Genomic DNA, 18,439 nt, shown 5'->3' on the forward strand with positions numbered 1-18,439 from the left:
ATATTCCTTCTGCCCCTTTCTCTCTTTCTTTTCCCCTGGGACTCCCATAATGCATATATTAGTATGCTTCATGGTATCTCAGAGGTCTCTTAAACTATTTTTGCTTCTTATAATTCTTGTTTCTTTCTGCTACTCAGCTGACTCATTTTCATTGATTGTTTTTTTCTGCCAGCTTCAGTCTGCTGTTGAAACTGTCCTGGGAATTTTTCATTTCACTTGTGATCTTCAACTCCATGTTTTTGTTTGGTTCCTTTTTGATATTTCTGTTTCTTTATTGAGATTCTCACATTGCTTATTCATTGTTTTCCTGATGTCTTTCTCTGTTTCCAGATCTTTCTCTGTATATTTTCCTTCATCTACATGAGCGAATTGACTTTTTTCTTGATAACCATTAGTTCTTTCTCTGTATTTTTCTTTATCTCCTTGAGCATACTGAAGATTTTTTTTTTTTTAAGTCTTTGTCCAGTATGTCCACAGTCTGGTCATCATCCTCTTCTTTGGAAGGGCCAACATTTCCTATTTTGTTTTGTTTGTGTGTTTGTTTGTTTGTCTTGTAATATTTATTGCACACTGTGTATTTTCACATTTTAAAATGTTAAATCTGGGGTTTATCCCATGAAATATCTGTTTTTTGAGTTTGCAGCCAGCTGGTAATAATGACAGAAATTTTCTTGAGTGTCATAAGGTGAAAAAAAACAAGCAGATCTAAGCAAAAAACACCTTTCACCATCTTTGCAAATTAGCTTTCCTTGGCTCCTGCTCTCACCAGAGTTCAGCACATCTGTTAGCAAGGTCAGCCCAAGATAAAGGCAAAGTGCCGGGTCCTCCCTTTCTTTTCTGGTCCTGTGACTTGTATTGAGCTGTTTTCTAATGGCCTTAAGAGATTCCCTGTTTACAGAAGTTTGGATGCCCCTTCTACTTCCCAGGAGACAGACCTTTTCTCTCTCCTGGGTGCTCCTCTGCAGAACTTAAAGCAGGTAAGCCTTTGCCCCAGGCCATCTGCCTCAACTGTTTCTTGTACTGCTTTTTTAAAAAAACAATTAATTAATTTAAAAATTTTTTCTTACACTGCTTTTGTTGTCTCAAGCTGCTTTTGCCTGGAGGCAAGTTCTGGGAGAGGGGCATGCTGAAGAGGAATTTCCCAAGTCAGCCTTTCCTAGTTGGAAGAAGGCCGGGGACCCATAAAGGGAATGCCAACCTGCTCTAGTGCCCTAGGGAGGGGCTGAGGGAGGGGCTGGCGGGGCACCTGGAGCTTCTTCCATGGCTCCCCAAAGCTGCACTCTCTTTTCCTACTCAGCTGTTGCAGCTCTTCACCTGTCCTCTGCAGCTCTGAGGAATCTAGTGTCTTTAAGTCTCCTCTACCTCCTTTGTTCAGGGCTGGTTGGAACAATGGCTGCCCTCAGAGCCAGGTCCCAGTGATCCGAAGTAGCTAATCAAGAGCAGTGATCAGCGATTAGCCCCTGGATTTGGGGGAAGTGTATTTTTATGTCCCTCTTTGGCACCTGCAAGCTACATCAGGATTTGGATCCCAGTGCTGCCTGCCACAAGAGTGGGGGGTGCGTACTGGTACCTGTCATGCAGAGATATCAGTTTCCTTGTGTTTATCATAACTTACCAGCCTCTTACTCCCGCTCTTTCCTGAATTCTTGACAGTATTCTGCTGGGCTCCAGAGTCTTGAAATAATTGGTTCAGACAATTCTTGTTTGTTTAATAGTTATTCTGGTGGAGGGTGGAGCTTCCTATTGTGCCATCTTCCCACAGTTCTGTTCCAGGTTGTATCTCCAGCATAGTGTAACTCAGCCTGGCCCTGCTATTTGCTACGTACAGCCTGGGAGCCTTGTACAATCTCTTACTTATCTTGCATCTGTGCTCTTATGCTTCATTTTCACCAGCACATCTTCTTTTCTGCAGAGTACACCATTATTTTCTGGAACTCCCTGCTCCCTGGCCTCTGTGACCACTCTTGCTGCATACTTGCGAAGGCCGGGCTTGGAGCTCGAGTGTGGGGCTCTTACCCCATCAAGCCCAGTTTTGCCATCTCTAGGTGGACTCTATTTCTGACAGTTGAAGTTGTGTGTGTGTATGAGAGAGAGAGAGAGAGGAAGGGAGAGAGAGGGAGATATTGAGGAAGAGAGACTATGAATGAGGAAGAGGGACTATGAATGAGGAAGAGAAAATATGAGCCACAAAAGAAGGGAGGTTATAGGAAACACCTAGCTCTGATTTGGATTCTACTGGGAATTAGGAATGCGTTAGCTTCAGCTCTTTGGGTGGCGGATCACCTAAGGACTTTGAAAGGTTTTATTACTCTTCTATATTCTTGCTAATTCATCCATTTGTGCTTCAGCTATTGCTGATTGTAAAGAAGAGGGACTTTGTAAATTAGCTTCAGCATAGGGAGTCTTATTGTGAGGATACCATAGGCGATCTCAAAGGCAGCTATTGGAGCTGGAAAGTCGGAATCCAAAGTTGCCCTTTCCCTCATCTCTCAAGGACTGCAAGGTCCTTAGTGCTCCTTCTTTGTGCCCTGTTGCTGGGATTCTTGTACTTGCACATGGCTGAAAATGGCTGGTCTGGTTCTCACTGATACTATTTTCCATTCATGTGCTCATGGCCCCCTGATACAGTTTCTCAGGGCTTCCTCTGCCCCCACAGCTTTTTTCCCCCCTCTATGACTCCGAACTCCTCAGCTTTCCGCTCTTCTCTGGCTACTTCCTCTTGGTTTCCTTGCCTGCTCCTCCTCTTTCTCCATCTCCCCTAATTGTCAGCTCCTCAGGGCCTGTGCTGGGTCCTTTCCTCTACCCTCTCTCCCTAGGTCTGTGGTTTTCAAACTTTTTAATGCACAAGAGTTATCTGGGAAGCTTGTTAAAGCAGATTTTTGGGCCTGCTCCCTAGATACTCTGCACTCCCTAGATACTCCCTGTATTCAGTAAGTCCATGGTGAAACCTGGGAATCTGAATATTAATTCCCCAGCTGATCCAGAGGCAGTGACAGATACTACACAAGCTGCTTTTATTCATTCCCATGACCTTAAATATTGATAATCCACCAATTCCTTAATGGGCTCTGAAACTTAAGCTCCTTCAGCTTCTTGGAAATTCCTCCTCTGCTCCTCACTCCCGGCCCTGAACACATTCTCCTCCAGCCTTCCCCATCTGACTAAGTGTTTACTGTTATCTACTCATTTGTTAAAGCCAGAAACCTAGAAACCAGTTCGATTCTCACCCCCACACCCAAGCCATCACAAAGTCTTGGTGGATTCTACCTCAAAAAGTATCTCTGGTTACATCCAGTTCTTTCCCCCACAATTCTTCCCTCTTGGTTCAGGTCACTACCGTGCACTTTTACGTTAGATTCTGATTTAGTCATTCTCATTTCCTTTGGTTTCCCTCCAATCCAATTTCCTAATGGTAGCCAGAGTAATCTGTTAAAGAACATTAATTGAAACATGTCACTCACTCCCTAATTTGCTTGGTCCATGAGTGGATTGGATCTGTGACTGGTGGCAGGACCCAGGGGGGTGGGGTGGATGAGAGAAGGTCAGGGTGGGGTCCCATCACCCAAGCTTGACCTTCCTGGTTAATAAGCGAGCTAGGAGTGGGACCCGTTTCAAAGAAGTTGGGGTGTATATGGGGTGACATACCATAATTGTCAATTGCTGCTTGTTTAAGTCCCAGTTCACTGGAGGAATTTGGGTGCTGTGTAAGACCTGTGAAACAAAATGGGGTGGATGTTCCTTTATTCTTTGGTTTTAAATGCATCCCTGTTGTATTTAGAGGTTAAATAGTAAAATCAGGCTATGTTTAATTACTTTCGGGGAACAAAGATATTCTCTTTTTGGCCCAGGTGTTGTCTGTGGGCCTCCTGTTCCTTTGAGAACTAATTAACCTTGGGAGAACCCTCAAGTCCATAGCCCTTGGAAATCCAAAGTCCTGCCTGATTTCCTGCTCCTTCCCTGGGTTGGAGTTCAGGAGGGAGGCTGTGCACTCCTTCCTGGCTGTTTGTCCTTTACCATGGTGTCAGCCCTGACACAAAGTCCTTCTCTTTGATGGAGCAGTCCACCCAACCACGTGTTTTGTTGTTTACTGGGTTAGTGGAGACATCATGTCATGGGACTCCTAACCTTTGGGGGTCTCCCAAGCCCACCTCTTAATCCCACTCCCCCCTTCCTCCCCCGAACTCCGGATTGTTTCCCCTCTATAATAATGGATACTCCCCTCTTCCCCTCTTAAATTTACAAACCCAGACCAATCAAGGTGCAGAGCAGGGAATCCACACTCCTTGGAAGTTAGAAGTACAAACGTGCAAAAAAGAGTCCCAGGTCCATGCCCAGGTTTGGGGTAGCTGGGGGGTGTTGCCATAGCCCTGGGTTCTGAGCAGAAAACTGAGAGCCTTTTTATCATCTTGGCTATGGGTCATTAGACCCTGAGAAACTGGGCTCCTTCTGCCCAAACGCAAGTGAAATTCCTACACTGGAAAATCATTTTAATGATTTACAACAAGGAGCAGACTGGATGCTGGCTTTTTCTAGCTCTTTTCCGATTGGGAAACCTTGAAAACCTGTGACCTCTGTTTTGAGAACTTTGCCAGACTGAGCCTGTAGACAGACATTGGGTAACGGTCAGTACTTCAGCAAATAGTTTCAAGAATGATAGCTTTGGCATTTCGCCTGTTTTTAAATGGCCTTTCTGTATTTTTAATCTTAGCCTTCAGGGATCAAGGCTAGACATTGAACATCCACGGGCAAATGATCTGACCGCCACACCACATGGCCAGGATGTGTGTTTCCCCTGAGTGGGCTGAGTTTCAAAGCATAGAGATTTAAAATATTCTGCCCCTGTGAGTGTTATTATCCTACCTGACAAAACAGGTACTTGAAAAGAAAAGTTATTTTAAAGAAACAAGTGCTCTGTGACCATGCAGAAGGGGGACCTCAACCTTTTCAACCTCGGGGTCTTGGAGAAGTCAGGGACACACAATGAACAGTGACCATAGCTGACCATAATGGACTTCACATTTGCTCATTTGATCTTTACAGCAGATCCATGAAGTAGGTAATTATCCCCTTTTTATAGATGAGGAAACTGAGACCCAAAGAGGTTAAAAAATTCCTTTGTCAAGGGCAGAATAAGAATCCACAGCCACGCTGTCGGGCTTTTAACAGCTGCATTGCCTTTCCTATCCTTTGTGCCATTCCTAATCATTTTCAGGAGTAAGCTCTCCCTTCTTTCTTGTTTCTCAGGTTACCTGACTGAACTAATGTCACTTGGGGCAGATTTAAACTTAACCATCAGATCACAGTTCCTGGTCATTCCTGTTCTCACAAGTAACTGAAACTGCCTCCCCAGCAGCAGCTTTTTGCAGTACTGGCAGCCAACTTGGTGTTTAGGTTGTTATTTCCAGAGTGTTACAATACCTTTTCTAAGAGGAAATTTGTTCATCACTCACTTTGAAAGAGGAACATTTTAATGCTGACCTTTTCCTCTAATTTCTACATACCTATTTCCTTTTCTTATCTCAGCTCCAAACTGTTCTCCCAATGCCTGAAGACTGTTTTGCGTGGATGTCCTGTATCCTCCTAATGTGTTCCCAGTGGAACTCATCTTTTATCTCCCTTACCTCTAAAACCAGGGCCCCTCTTTCCAGCTTCCTCATTCTACCAGCAGCACCACTCTTCTTCCAATCACCCGACCTTTGAGTCACCCCTGACTCCCTTTTCTCCGTCATGCCCTGTGTCCAAGTTCTTGTTATCTCAAGTATGCTTTCCATTCCCCGTGCCCCGCTCTGGTGGATGCTCTCACCTTCTGGCCTTGTGCATTCCCGCAGCCCCCTACGAAGTTCTTGACCTGTAATTTCTCTCCCTGCCAATCCATCCTCCACCCTGTGCCCAGATGAATCATTATCACCTATCAGGCTTCCACTTACCAAATCCCTGGTTTCCAACAGGATAAATGTCTAAATTCTTCCTCTCTTCATTCAGGGACTTCCCTATCTTAATAAAATGCCCATTGCAGTCCTTCTGGACTTAACCTCGAGACATTCTGCCAACCCAGGTCCTCCATTTCTGGGTGTTTGGACTTTCTCCCAACAGTTACTGCTTCTCAATCACTCCAGGCTGGTCCTGTTTTCTCTGACTGTCCTAATGCAAGCTTCAGGGTCTGGTCAAGTCCTCCCTTTCCGTGAAGCCTCCCCTCTCCATACTCCTCTTTTCATGACCTTATTGTCAGTGCTTTTTCTTTTGGCACACACAGTGGGTGAGCTTTGTGTTACAAGTGAACTGTTTCGTGTCTGGGTCTTGGCTGCTTTAGGTATGTGAGGTCTTAGAACTCAGGGAGTGTTACTTAACCATTAAAAAAAATATCCCTCCTAAGGACCAAACCTGGAACTATCTCACAATAGGCTCTCAGTAATTACTTTTTGAATTGAATTGTCATTGTCCTCCTGTTATCTTTAGGGGGCCCTTTATAGCTTAATGACTTCAAATAGAGCTTTCATAGGATTGCACAGCTCTTCTTTCTTTATTTTCTTCTATTTGAAGATGAGAAAGGCGTCTTCAGATGTGTGGCTGATGGCTTTTTCCAGGTTCGTATCCAGGCAGAACCCTGCCCCTGCCCCTGCCCCAACTCCCCAAAGCATTTGAGCCATCAGTTATTGGTTGGTCTTCTCTCCACTGCTTGCTGACTTGTAAGCATTTGTTTCCAAGGAGATAGCTTGGATGCCGTGTTAGATGTGGAGGGTACAGCATGGTGGGTAAGAGTGAGGGGTCTCCTGAGTCTCATCTACCTGGGTTTGGACCCTGGCTCCTTCTATGTACTAGCTTTATGACCTCTGACACCGTTGCTTATTAGTAAAATTGGGGTAATAATACTCTCTGGCTGTGGAGGACATGAATACCTGGCTAATCATGAGGATTAGATTAGATAATGCATGTTACAAGGTTTGCACAGTGTCTGGCACCTTGTAAACAATCAATGATTTTTTTAGTTCGACTGCTGTGTTTGGTTATTAATGGCTTAATTTTAACATTATTCCTCAACCTCATCCTCCACAGTCCAGTGGAGTTAGGTCACAAGGCAAGACAGAGAAAAAACAGAAGACCTGTGGTCTCCAAGGTGTCTGACTGTAACTGGCTAAAAGTGTTCTTGTCTGGCAAAGTGAGTGATTAACCATGAGTCAGAGGAGGTGGGCTGGCCGGAAGGCAGGGTACTTTGTTCTTAGGCCCACCCCACCCCTCATGTGGCTGGACTGCATAGAAACTCAATGATGCTGTAGAAGTGGAGGAAGCATGGTGTATCAAGGCTTACACTTGGCTTCATATTGCTTTTATCAAGTTTAATTTACCCAGTATTTATTGGGCACTTACTACTTGTCAGACACTGTGCTGAGTGCTGGGTTTACTGTGCAGGAATGATTTGGGCAAGGTCCCTGCCCTCATAGAACTCATAATCTTCTGAGAGGACAGACAGTAAACAAGAAAATAGATGAACAGATAAAAATAATACACACTGTGATAAATTCTAAGATGAAAATAAGAGGATAGAGCATTCCTGGGGGAGTCTGTTTGAGTGGGTAATCAGGGAAGGTCTCTGTGAGGAGGTGGCATTTAAACCAAGACCTGAAAGAGGGGAAGGGGTGGCCTTGGGTTGGGTGGGAGTGGGGTGGGGGGAAGGGGAGAGGGGGGAATATCAGAGGGACCAGGGAGCACAAAGCCGAGGTGGGAAGTTTAGGAACTGTCCTGATTAGTGCAGGGACATGGGAGCATGCAAAAGAGTTAAGACAAGAGGTTGGTTGGAGAATCAAGGATTTGCTTTGTAGGGACTAGATATTCTACAACAGTGGTCTACAAAATTTTTCCATCCTCAATGCATTTGAAGGAGTATGTGATGCACCCTGGAATGGGACTGCTGGGAGGATGAGGGGGATGGCTGGGGTATGTGTGATTTGAAAAAGGCCCCAGATGATTTGGATATACCTTACGCTCTCTATCTCCCCAAATTGAGAAGCACTGCTCCTCACACTCGACTTGGAATCCTTGGGGATATGGAAACATTTACATCTCTTACTTAACAATTAAATTTTGCAGTGTCACAAAGGGACACTATGGGAACATGGAACTCTGTCAACTGATGAGAACACTGGAACAGATATTTGAGGATGAGTCACTGCTTAATTGGATGATTGTGTGACCCACTTGAATAAATACTGTTTTGAGTAGCAAAGTTATTGGTCACATTCTTTTAAGGTTATTTAGAGACAACTTCTGAGATGTCCTTTAATTTTTAATGCCTGTGGGTGTTGTCCTTTTGTTAGAGAGGAGTGTAAGGTAGAGAAGATAACAGCTTGTGGCATTCAGGAGTCCTGAGTTTGAGTTTGGACCACCACTATGTGGCTTTGAGTGGTGAACCTATAAATATGTTACCTTACATGGCAAAAGGGACTTTGCAGAGGTGATTAAGTTAAGGACCTTGAGAGGGGGTGGTTATCCTGGATTATCCGGGTGAGGCCAATATAATCATGTGGGTCCTTAAATGTGGAGAGAATTTTTCCTGGCTGTGGTCAGAGGGAGATGTGACTACAGAAAAAGGGTAGAGAAAGCTTTGAAGACAGAGAAAGGGGAGAGCCAAGAAGCTGGAAAAGGCAAGGAAACAGTCTTCCCTAGAGCCTCCAGAAGGAACCAGCCCTGCTGACACTTTGCTTTTAGCCGAGTGAGAAGTGGGTGAGAACTTCTGACCTTAAAGAACTGGGAGGTAATACATTTGTGTTGTTTTAGGTCACTAAGTTGGTGGCAGTTCGTTCGTGCAGCACTAAGAAACTAATACAAAGATGATGTAGAAACAGCCCTCAGACATGTTCTCATGGGCTTTCTAGTCTAGGAGGAGAAAGAAGACCAGAACCCAGCCTGTCTTCACACCAAGGAAAGTAGCCTGGGGATTCGCAGAGAGCCATTCACCAGAGAGAGTCCAGGAAGGCTGTGAGAGGCAGTGCCGCTCACTGGTTGGGAGCTCGGGTGCTGACTGCGGGTTTGAATCTTGGCTCTGCCTCTTACTAGCTGTGGGACCTTGGAAAAGTCACTTAAACTTGCTGTGCCTCAGTTTTCTAATCTGTAAAGTGGGGATACTAATAATGCCTCCTCTAAGGGCTGTCATGCGGAGTAAATGAGTTACCAGTGTAATGTGCTTGAAGTCGTTCCTGGCCATTGTAAGGGCTTTGTAAGTATTTGCTGTTGTTATTTTGCCTTTACAGATGCGTAAGACAAGGGAAGGCAGAGAGGAGGTGGTAGAGCATCCCGGGACAGCAGGCCCTCTGTGCCAGAAAGAGGAAGAGGAGTGGTGGGAGCACTCAGGGTTCAGAAGCAGAAAATAAGGCTGTTGACGAGGAAGGAGTCAGATGATGGTGGAAGCTGGACCAGAGTGCCCACTCTCAGTGTCCTAAAAGATTCAGCAGGTTGGTGGTAGGATGTGCAATGATGCTGATTAGGTTCTTTGAGTGGGAAGGCCGGTCTCATTTTTGAGCAGTGACTCTGGAATCCTCTCCCCATTCATCTTGTCTCCTCTGTCCCCCCAGCCTGAGTGGTCTTGCCTCTAACCAAGGTCATTTTCCCATCCTCTTTGTGCTCCCCATATCCCTCCTGCTGGTGTGTTTGGATTCCAGGGGCCACCACCTGATACTTTATTGGTACTGGAGCACCAGGACTCAGTTTCTCTAGGTGTACTATAATAGTACTAATAGGGATACTAAGTGGTATCTGTAGCTGGCTCTCATGTTTGCAACTCAGTAGTTACCTGCTTCTTCAAAGTCAGGCATCTTCTGCTTCTCTGACCCCTCAGAGAGAGGAGCAGACACCACAGCTGTGTGGCTTGGCCAGTCCCCGTAGGCTGATGGTGGGCTCCAGGGTCCTATCCCTGATGTCCTTCGGAAGCCTGTCCTTCGGCCTTTGGTGTCTGGGGTCTGTGACCTCTCGACAGGTAGAGCTGGTGCCTGAGCAGACTGGTCCTCAGAACTTTGAGGGTTCTTGGAGAGAATGACTTGGACACATGGAGCACAGACCCTCAACAGGTGGGGGTACCTTAAGAAGAAACGGGAATCTGTATTTTCCAACCAGCCACCTTTCCCCATGCTTTCTCCCTCTGCCTTTTGGGAAATCCCTCTTGCTGACTCTGGCACACCCAGGGCCTGTCCCGGAAACAGAGAAACCTGCCAAGACCTTCCTGCCCCCAAGGGTTTTGTCTCCTGGCCTTTCCCTTCTCTCAGCCCACCTCCTCTGACTCCTGCCATCTTTTACTCCCTTGAAATTTAGGTGATAGACTATCAGTCTCTCAAGGCCCCGTCTCTGCTACATTATCTGATAAGTGAAGTTGTGCAAAGGGACAGGTAGGTGATAATGAATGAATTTATTACCCCTCTTCCAGTCATTGTCCTTGGGGAAGCCATCGGCCTCTTTTCTAATCTGGGAACCAGCGACAGTCATACTTTCCCCACCTCATACTTTCCCCACCTCGAAGGGTTGTTGTGATCAGGATGTCATTCATTCATGCAGTCATCAAATACTTATTAAGTACCTGTCAAGTGACGGGCACTGTGCTAAGCAGCCAGTAAAAATTAGCGATGAAAAAGACCCAGTGCCTGCCCTTCTATTTTGGAGACAGATAACAAGCAAGAAACGAATGCACACACATAGTGACATCAAATGGTGGCCTTTGGTTTGCTGCACTGTCCGTGCTCACTGAACGAGAAGCAGTTCTGAGCAGTGGGTGGGTGGGTGACTCCTGAGAGGACCTGTTCTTTTCTGAGCCTGAATCACGCAGTGGAGAATCTCCCTTCTCTCCCTGGCTTACAGCTGGCCTTGGAGTGGTACTCCTCCGTTCTCGGTCTTTCTACTGAGTGCTTTTCTCAGATTGAGGCCTGGATGAGTCACACGCCTCTGTCAGATGACAGTGGCACCCAGGTCCAGCTTCCACGTACTGCACACAGGAGGGGAGGAAACTTGGCTTTTACAGGAAATGACAGAAGCTTTGGTCAGTCAATTTTATCAGTTACCAGGAGGATTAACTGGAGATTTAGGACCATTGTGAAGCAGTTTCATTGCTTAAAAGTATATTCTGAGGTGACTCGGGCAAGATGGCGGCATAGGGAGGAGTGGAAGCTAAGTAGTCCCCCTGGAACAACTACAAAAAACCAGAAACAACTAGTAAATAATCCAGAATAACTGCGGGGGGACAAACGAGACCATCCACTCATCATACACCAACCTGAATTGGGAGGAATGCCCGAGAACACAGCATAAAATCTGTAAGTAAAACCTGCGGAACCAAGTCGTGAGACCCCCTCCCCCATAGCCCGAGCTGCAAAGCCTCGTGGTGCCACAGAGAAGCTCTCTCCCAGCAAGCGAATAGAGCTCAGCTGAGCTCCAACTGGGGTTTTAAGTAGCGAGTGTGAACTGCTCACTACAGGTACGAATCCCCAAAAAACAGACAGAGGCTTTGGGTGACGACTGACCTGGGAGAGCCGGAGGGTCGCCTTCGACTGGGTCTGAAGGGCACTATCTGTTTCTTTTTTGGCTCAGTGGAGAAAGCCCCAGTCATTTTCAGTTTCCAGGGCTGTGACTCTGGGAAGGGTGGAGACACCACAAGCAGAGAGCAAGATCATTGAAATGCTAATGACCTCCACCTGAAGGGTCTGTCTTCTCTAGGAGGAAAGGGGTGGGGCCCTTTCCATTCAGAACCAGTCCCCAGAGCCTGGGGGAACACGGCCACACCTCCTCACACCAGGCAAGAATTATAGGCTAACAGGTGTCACCTGCTGGGCAGAAAAGCACAGTGACCCGAGGCATCAAAGGGTGGAGCAATTTTCTAAGACACACCCGCAGGGAAACCAGATACTGAATATTTCTTCCCTCTGGGACCTGAGCCTGTTCTGGTCTGGGAAAACCTGATTTGGATAACCAAGGAAACCATGCCTAGACAACAGAAAATTACAACCTACACTAAGAAAAACAAAGTTATGGCCCAGTCAAAGGAACAAACATACACTTCAACTGAGATACAGGAATTTAAACAACTAATGCTAAATCAATTCAGGAAGTTTAGAGAAGATATTGCAAAAGAGATAGAGGCTGTAAAGGAAGCACTGGGCATGTATACGGCAGAAATCAAAAGTTCAAAAAAACAACTAGTAGAATCTATGGAAATGAAAGGCACAACACAGAGATGAAAGACACAATGGAAACATACAACAGCAGATCTCAAGAGGCAGAAGAAAACACTCAGGAACTGGAGAACAAAACACCTGAAAGCCTACACGCAAAGGAGCAGATGGAGAAAAGAATGAAAAAATATGAGCAACGTCTCCGGGAACTCAAGGATGAAACAAAGTACAATAATGTACGTATCATTGGTGTCCCAGAAGGAGAAGAGAAGGGAAAGGAGGCAGAAGCAATAATAGAGGAAATAATTAATGAAAATTTCCCATCTCTTATGAAAGACATAAAATTACAGATCCAAGAAGTGCAGCGTACTCCAAACAGAAGAGATGTGAATAGGCCTATGCCAAGACACTTAATAATCAGATTATCAAATGTCGAAGACAAAGAGAGAATCCTGAAAGCAGCAAGAGAAAAGCGATCCATTACATACAAAGGAAGCTTGATAAGACTGTGTGCGGATCTCTCAGCAGAAACCATGGAGGCAAGAAGGAAGTGGTGTGATATATTTAAGATACTGAAAGAGAAAAACCACCAACCAAGAATCCTGTATCCAGCAAAGCTGTCCTTCAAATATGAGGGAGAGCTCAAAATATTTTCTGACAAACAGACAATGAGAGACTTTGTGAACAAGACACCTGCCCTACAGGAAATACTAAAGGGAGCACTACAGGGTGATAGAAGACAGGAGTGCGTGGTTTGGAAAACAATTTTGGGAGATGCTAGCACAACAGTGTAAGTACAGTGAACAAAGGTAACTATGAATACGGTTGAGAGAGGAAGGTGGGGAGCATGTGAGACACCACAAGAAAGGAGGAAAGATAAAGACTGGGACTGTGTAACTTGTTGAAATCTAGAGTATTCAACAATTGTGATAAAATGTACAAATACGTTCTTTTACGAGGGAGAACAAGCAAATGTCAACCTTGCAAGGTGTTAAAAATGGGGAGGCATTGTGGGAGGGATGCAGTCAGCATAAACTAGAGACTGTAACTAATAGAATCATTGTATTATGCTTCCTTTAATGTAACAAAGGTGATATGCCAAGGTGAATGCAGATAAGAGGGGGTGATAGGGGAGGCATGTTAGACACTTGACATTGGTGTATTGTCTGATTCTTTATTCTACTTTGATTTAAGGTTATTTTTCCTTTTGCTACTTTCTAGCTGTCATTTTTTTTCCCTCTTTCTTTTGCCTCTCTACCTTCTTTGACTCTCCCTCCTGCCTTGTGGAAGAAATGTAGATGCTCTTATATAGATAGTGGTGAAGGTGGTGAACACATAAATGTATGACCATGCAGAAAACCATCCATTATTTACTTGGGATGGAATGTATGGTGAGTGAACAAAACCGTATTAAAAAAAAAAAATGGGTTGATGACAAAACCTCGAGGGCAATATACTGAGTGAAATAAGCCAGACACATTAGGACAATTATTGCAGGGTCTCACTGATAGGAGCTAATTATAATATGTAAACTCATAGACATGAAATATAAGGTACCAAGATATAGGACGAGGCTTAAGAACGGGGAGTGGTTGCTTAGTATGAGCAGAATGTTCAATTAGGATGAACTTAAATGTTTGGAAATGAACTGGGGTGTTGGTAGCAAGATGTGAGAATAACTTAACAGCGCCGAATGGTGTGTGAATGAGGTGGAAAGGTGAAGCTCAGAGTCATATATGTCACCAGAAGGAAAGTTGGAGGTGAAAAGATGGGAATGTATAAAACTGAATCCTATGGTGGGCAATGTCCATGATCAACTGTACAAATACTAGAAATCACTTCCATGAACCAGAACAAATGTATGACAATACAATTAGAAGTTAATAATAGAGGGGCATATAGGGAAGAAATATATACCTATTACAAACTATATATACTACAGTTAGTATATTTCAACATTTTTTCATAAGCAGTAACAAATGTACTATATCAATACTACGAGTCAACAATTGAGGGAGGTTGGTTAGGGATAGGGGAGGATTAGAGTTTCCTTTTCTTTTTTTCTTTTTTCATCTTTTACTTTATTTCTTGTCTGGAGTAATGAAAAGTTTCTAAAAATTGGACAAAAATTAAGTGTGATGGATGCACAGCTGTATGAGGGTACTCAGGAGCAAGTGATTGTACACTTTGGATCTTTGGATAATTGTATGGTATCTGAACAATCTCAATAAAAATGAAAAAAAAAAAAAAGTATATTCTGAGGAAATTCCAAGATGCCAGTGGTTTGGCATGGGTCTGACTATGGATTGACTTTGTTCAAAGTGTAGGTCACACATAATTTTTTAAACTTTCAGATTAGAATCGTGCAGGGCCCTTAGAATCATGGCTCTTGCTTAACCAACCCCTTCTCTGCCATATTACAGTTGAGGAAACAGAGGTTTGGAGAGGCTGTACCCCCAAGTGGTAGATCCAGTAACAGAAGCCCATTCTCTTCTTTCATACACACATGCTGCTTCTTTCAGGAAAGGACAGAGTGTTTACATAAAAAGTATTCATGATGCACATTTAGGAATCAAGATGTAGAAGTTTGCTGTCCAAAGGAGGAGGGTGGGTCTAGTTGTGGGTTTGTGCTGTGTGTGATTGCGTGTGTGTATTTGTGTGTAGATGAAAGGGCATCTGTGTTTGTGGCACTTAGGGGATACTGGTTATTCTATCTCAGTGCTCCCTGAAGGGCTAACTAGCAAACCACTTAGCTGATACCTGATCTTCTTAGAACCAGTAAACTGAAGTCTTTCCTCTCAAAGGCTCCTGTTTCACTCACCCGATGCTTCTTTCTTGTTAAGAGGTTCCTTAATGGGGCTTTTCCCGATTGTTTTGCCAGCATGGGAGGACCTACTATATCTGACACTCTCTGAAAAGAATATCCAGAGGAATTATTTACCTGGAAGTTTGCATGCTAAATAAGGGTTAAATAGTTTACGCCCCAGATGACTTCAGGACTCTGCCAAACCAATGTGGCAAAGTTTGTTTTTTCCCTTTTTCCCTGAACATTTATGTAACAAAACCACACATTCTGCTTTTCTCCACCCTCTCTCTCCTCTCAAAGCTCATCGTTTACTTGTGGCATAAACATAAAAAACATTGTGGAAACCGAGCCTATCATCAGACTGATAGTCAAATCCTGAGCCCTTAAGGACCTGAATTTCTGACATGCAGCAAGTATAACTTTCTTTTTTGAAAAGTTATACCTTTTTTGTTTTGTTAGATTGAAATATCTCGTCTATGGATGTGTCATCAAAGGATGTAATGCTTCTACTGGCTCAATAATTTTATATCTTAAATGAGTGTAGCTTGAGATGGTGCTGTATAGCTTGTTTAGGATATATAACTCTGAAACCCTTGGGCTTTGCCTTGTGACATCAACTCATGAACTGTTGAGATTTATTCGTGTTTCATGTATTAGATATTGCTTCAATCCTTTATTTCCAGTTTCTTTCAGTTTCATAGTTGAGTATCAAGAGCATAACCTGTGAACTGCATGTAATTCTGCTAAGAGTATTTTAAGAAAAAATATTATCTGAGGAAGGGAACAGAAAGCAGATTAAAAAATTAGTCATATAGTGGAAAGAGCCAACAAAAATAAATCAGAAAAGTGATTCAAACAAAATGTATTAATAGGGTTGATGAAGAGTAAATATTAAATTTATATGTTCGTGTGCACAGGAAGGACCTACAGATGTGATCATTGGAATACTTGTTTACTTGAGTCAGACTTACCTGGTGGTGTTTTTTTAACCGCAAGGTAGTTAATTGTAATGCAAAATCAAATGAGTTTATATTTTCTACTAGGGAAGTGATTTTAAAAGGTATGTTTCCTTTTCTGTGAATAAGATTGAAGCCGCCAAACTTGAGATTTTCATATTTGTATCAAATTTATATTTAACAAGTATTTTTTCAACTTATTTGCTTAATATTATACCCTGAGTAAAAATATACAACCCCATTTCATCACAGCAGATGATAGTTTTGGATTCTAGGGCCAGCCAAAGAAGTAAATTTGCTTTATAGATAAAAATCACATGATTGTAGACCTGAAAATGACCAGGATTGTTCAGAAATCCAGTTTTATGGGTGGGAACAATGAACCATTCCCTAATGTAAAATATTGTAATTTACGTTATCCAGTAGCCATGAAGGGTTTGCCGTGCATTAAGTGATCAGATGGAAGCCCTTGTTCCTGACTCTTGTGGGCTTTTGCCAGCCATGTTCGCTGGGCTTGTTCCAGTTGGGGAAACAGACGACAAACTGTAATTCTTATTAGTTGTTTTTTTAACCTAATAATAATCATTAACAACAAGCATTTGTTGTGCTTTTTCTGAGCTGAGCATTAGTCTGGGTGTCATGTGTAAACTTGCTTATTCCTCACCATGACTATATAGAATTAAGTTTGTTGATAATGGTGGTTTTATAGATGACAATACGGAGGCACACAGAGGTTCAGCAAGTGGCCCAGGGTCACGCAGGATTTGGGACCAGGTGGAGCAATGTAGGTGTGTGTCAAAAGGTTTATTATACTTTATGGACATGAGAGTGGCTTATGAAAAACGTTAGGGGCCTCTGAAGAGCATAGCGAAGCTTGTTGAACTCAGATTTATTCAATGAATTGTCAGACAAGGATATTGTTGCAATGTCTTTCTGGATTGTCATTTTCCTGATTGTTACAAACCTTTTACAGTACGGGCTCTGAGGAAATCGAATGTCCATCAACAGGAGATGAAATATGCTTATGAATGTTAGGAGCTGATATTTACAATGAGACTTTCACTCTTTCCTCATTCTTATATTTCTGTACCTCAATTTCTATGTTCACAGCTTTACTGGTTCAGGTCAACTATTGTTGGCTGTCTTAAATCTGTTTGGGAAACTGCTCTGAATCCATTTGAATCCAGGGGAGAGTGAATTATAAATAAATACTGGTGCATCCAGAGGTTGGTGTGGACGGTTTGGGCACCGTTGGAGAGCATATCAGTGAGACATCGTCAGGCCTGTAAAGCTGTTGGCTGTCCAAGTCTGATGCCACCACCAGCTTGTATTGAGCCAGTTTAGGCTGCGTTTAGCTCACTTCTAAACCATCTGGATTTGCTCTAGAGTTTTTATTTGGTTTTTCTTCTAATGTAAATTCTGCCTCAAAAATTAAGTGTTGTTTTTGACCAATCAGAATTGAATAAAAATATAGTATGATGTGTCCACTAAAGAAGGGAGAAATGGCAAACGTGGCTAGGGAGAGGGAGTCAGACATTCGCCTCTCCAGGCCTTGTTTTCTTTCCTAATAATTGGTTTTCCTGATTCAGCAAATGGAAATGGCAAGCACTGTGAGGCTCTTTTTTGTTTTATATATTTATATATGTATTATTATATATACATAATCATTATATATATATATAAAATAATCACGAAAGTATTACACTAAAAAAAATAAGTTGTTAACAATCCAGGAGTATTTAAAGTAAAAAATGAACTCCCCCCTATTCCATTCACTTTGTCATATATCCTTCTGGAGCCCTTTTCTATGTGTCTGTAAACATAAGTGTATGCACATGTATGTACACACTTAAACAATGGACTCATACTCTACATGCTGTTCTGCCACTTACTTTTTCCATGTTGTGCATTGTGGACATTTTCCCATCTCTACACTTACAGATTTACCTCTTTCTTTTGACCAACTTAAGTTATTCCATGACCATGTCATACTTTAATCATTCCCTTACTGATGGGCATTTGAGTTGTCTCGACTTTTTCACAGTTACAAATAAGGCTACTGAAAGTTTCCCACGTAAGGCTTTGCACCTGGGTGCTAGTCTGTTTGAAGGATACCTGGGCAGAAGGTGGGGTGCTGGGTCAAAGGGTATGTGAACTCTGGACTTCAGAGTCAGTAAACTCTTTATTTTAAGTGTGAACCCTGGCCTGTCTCAGATGGCATCATTTCCTTTGTGCCTATTTTCTTTGTCTCAAAGATAACAGAACAGCAGGTAGCCCAGAGCAACGTGCCTAGCCAGGGTTATTTGGTGGGGTTGGGATTATTTTATTCTGGAAGTGTAGACATGGACAGTTCTTCCAACTGTCTCATCCTTTACAGATTTACAGAGGTGAAAAAAATTTTTAAGTTCCGGGATCTTGCTTTAATCCATATGTATTCAAAGAAAACTGTAATAATATGTCAAGTCTACTCCTAGAATAAAGCCAGTCTTGGTTTTCTTTCCTACTCCCTACCTGCATTTGTTTTCCTCTGT

The 18,439-nt window shown here is 43.3% G+C and overlaps 1 protein-coding gene across 4 annotated transcripts in view; it reads left to right on the forward strand.

The window, feature by feature from the left end:
• The window catches only part of SNX10 (sorting nexin 10), a 137,338-nt gene that overhangs the window by 53,830 nt on the left and 65,069 nt on the right, over nucleotides 1–18,439 (forward strand). The window contains exon 1 of one of the 4 annotated variants that reach the window (XM_037836937.1): nucleotides 958–977. The exons of the other annotated variants lie outside the window; for them this stretch is intronic. The gene's annotated coding sequence lies outside the window, so the exon portion shown is untranslated. Of the gene's footprint in view, nucleotides 1–957; nucleotides 978–18,439 lie in introns of those variants that run through there. 4 annotated transcript variants of the gene reach the window in all.

Source organism: Choloepus didactylus, chromosome 5 (assembly GCF_015220235.1).
Source record: "Choloepus didactylus isolate mChoDid1 chromosome 5, mChoDid1.pri, whole genome shotgun sequence".
NCBI classification, from domain to species: domain Eukaryota; kingdom Metazoa; phylum Chordata; class Mammalia; order Pilosa; family Megalonychidae; genus Choloepus; species Choloepus didactylus.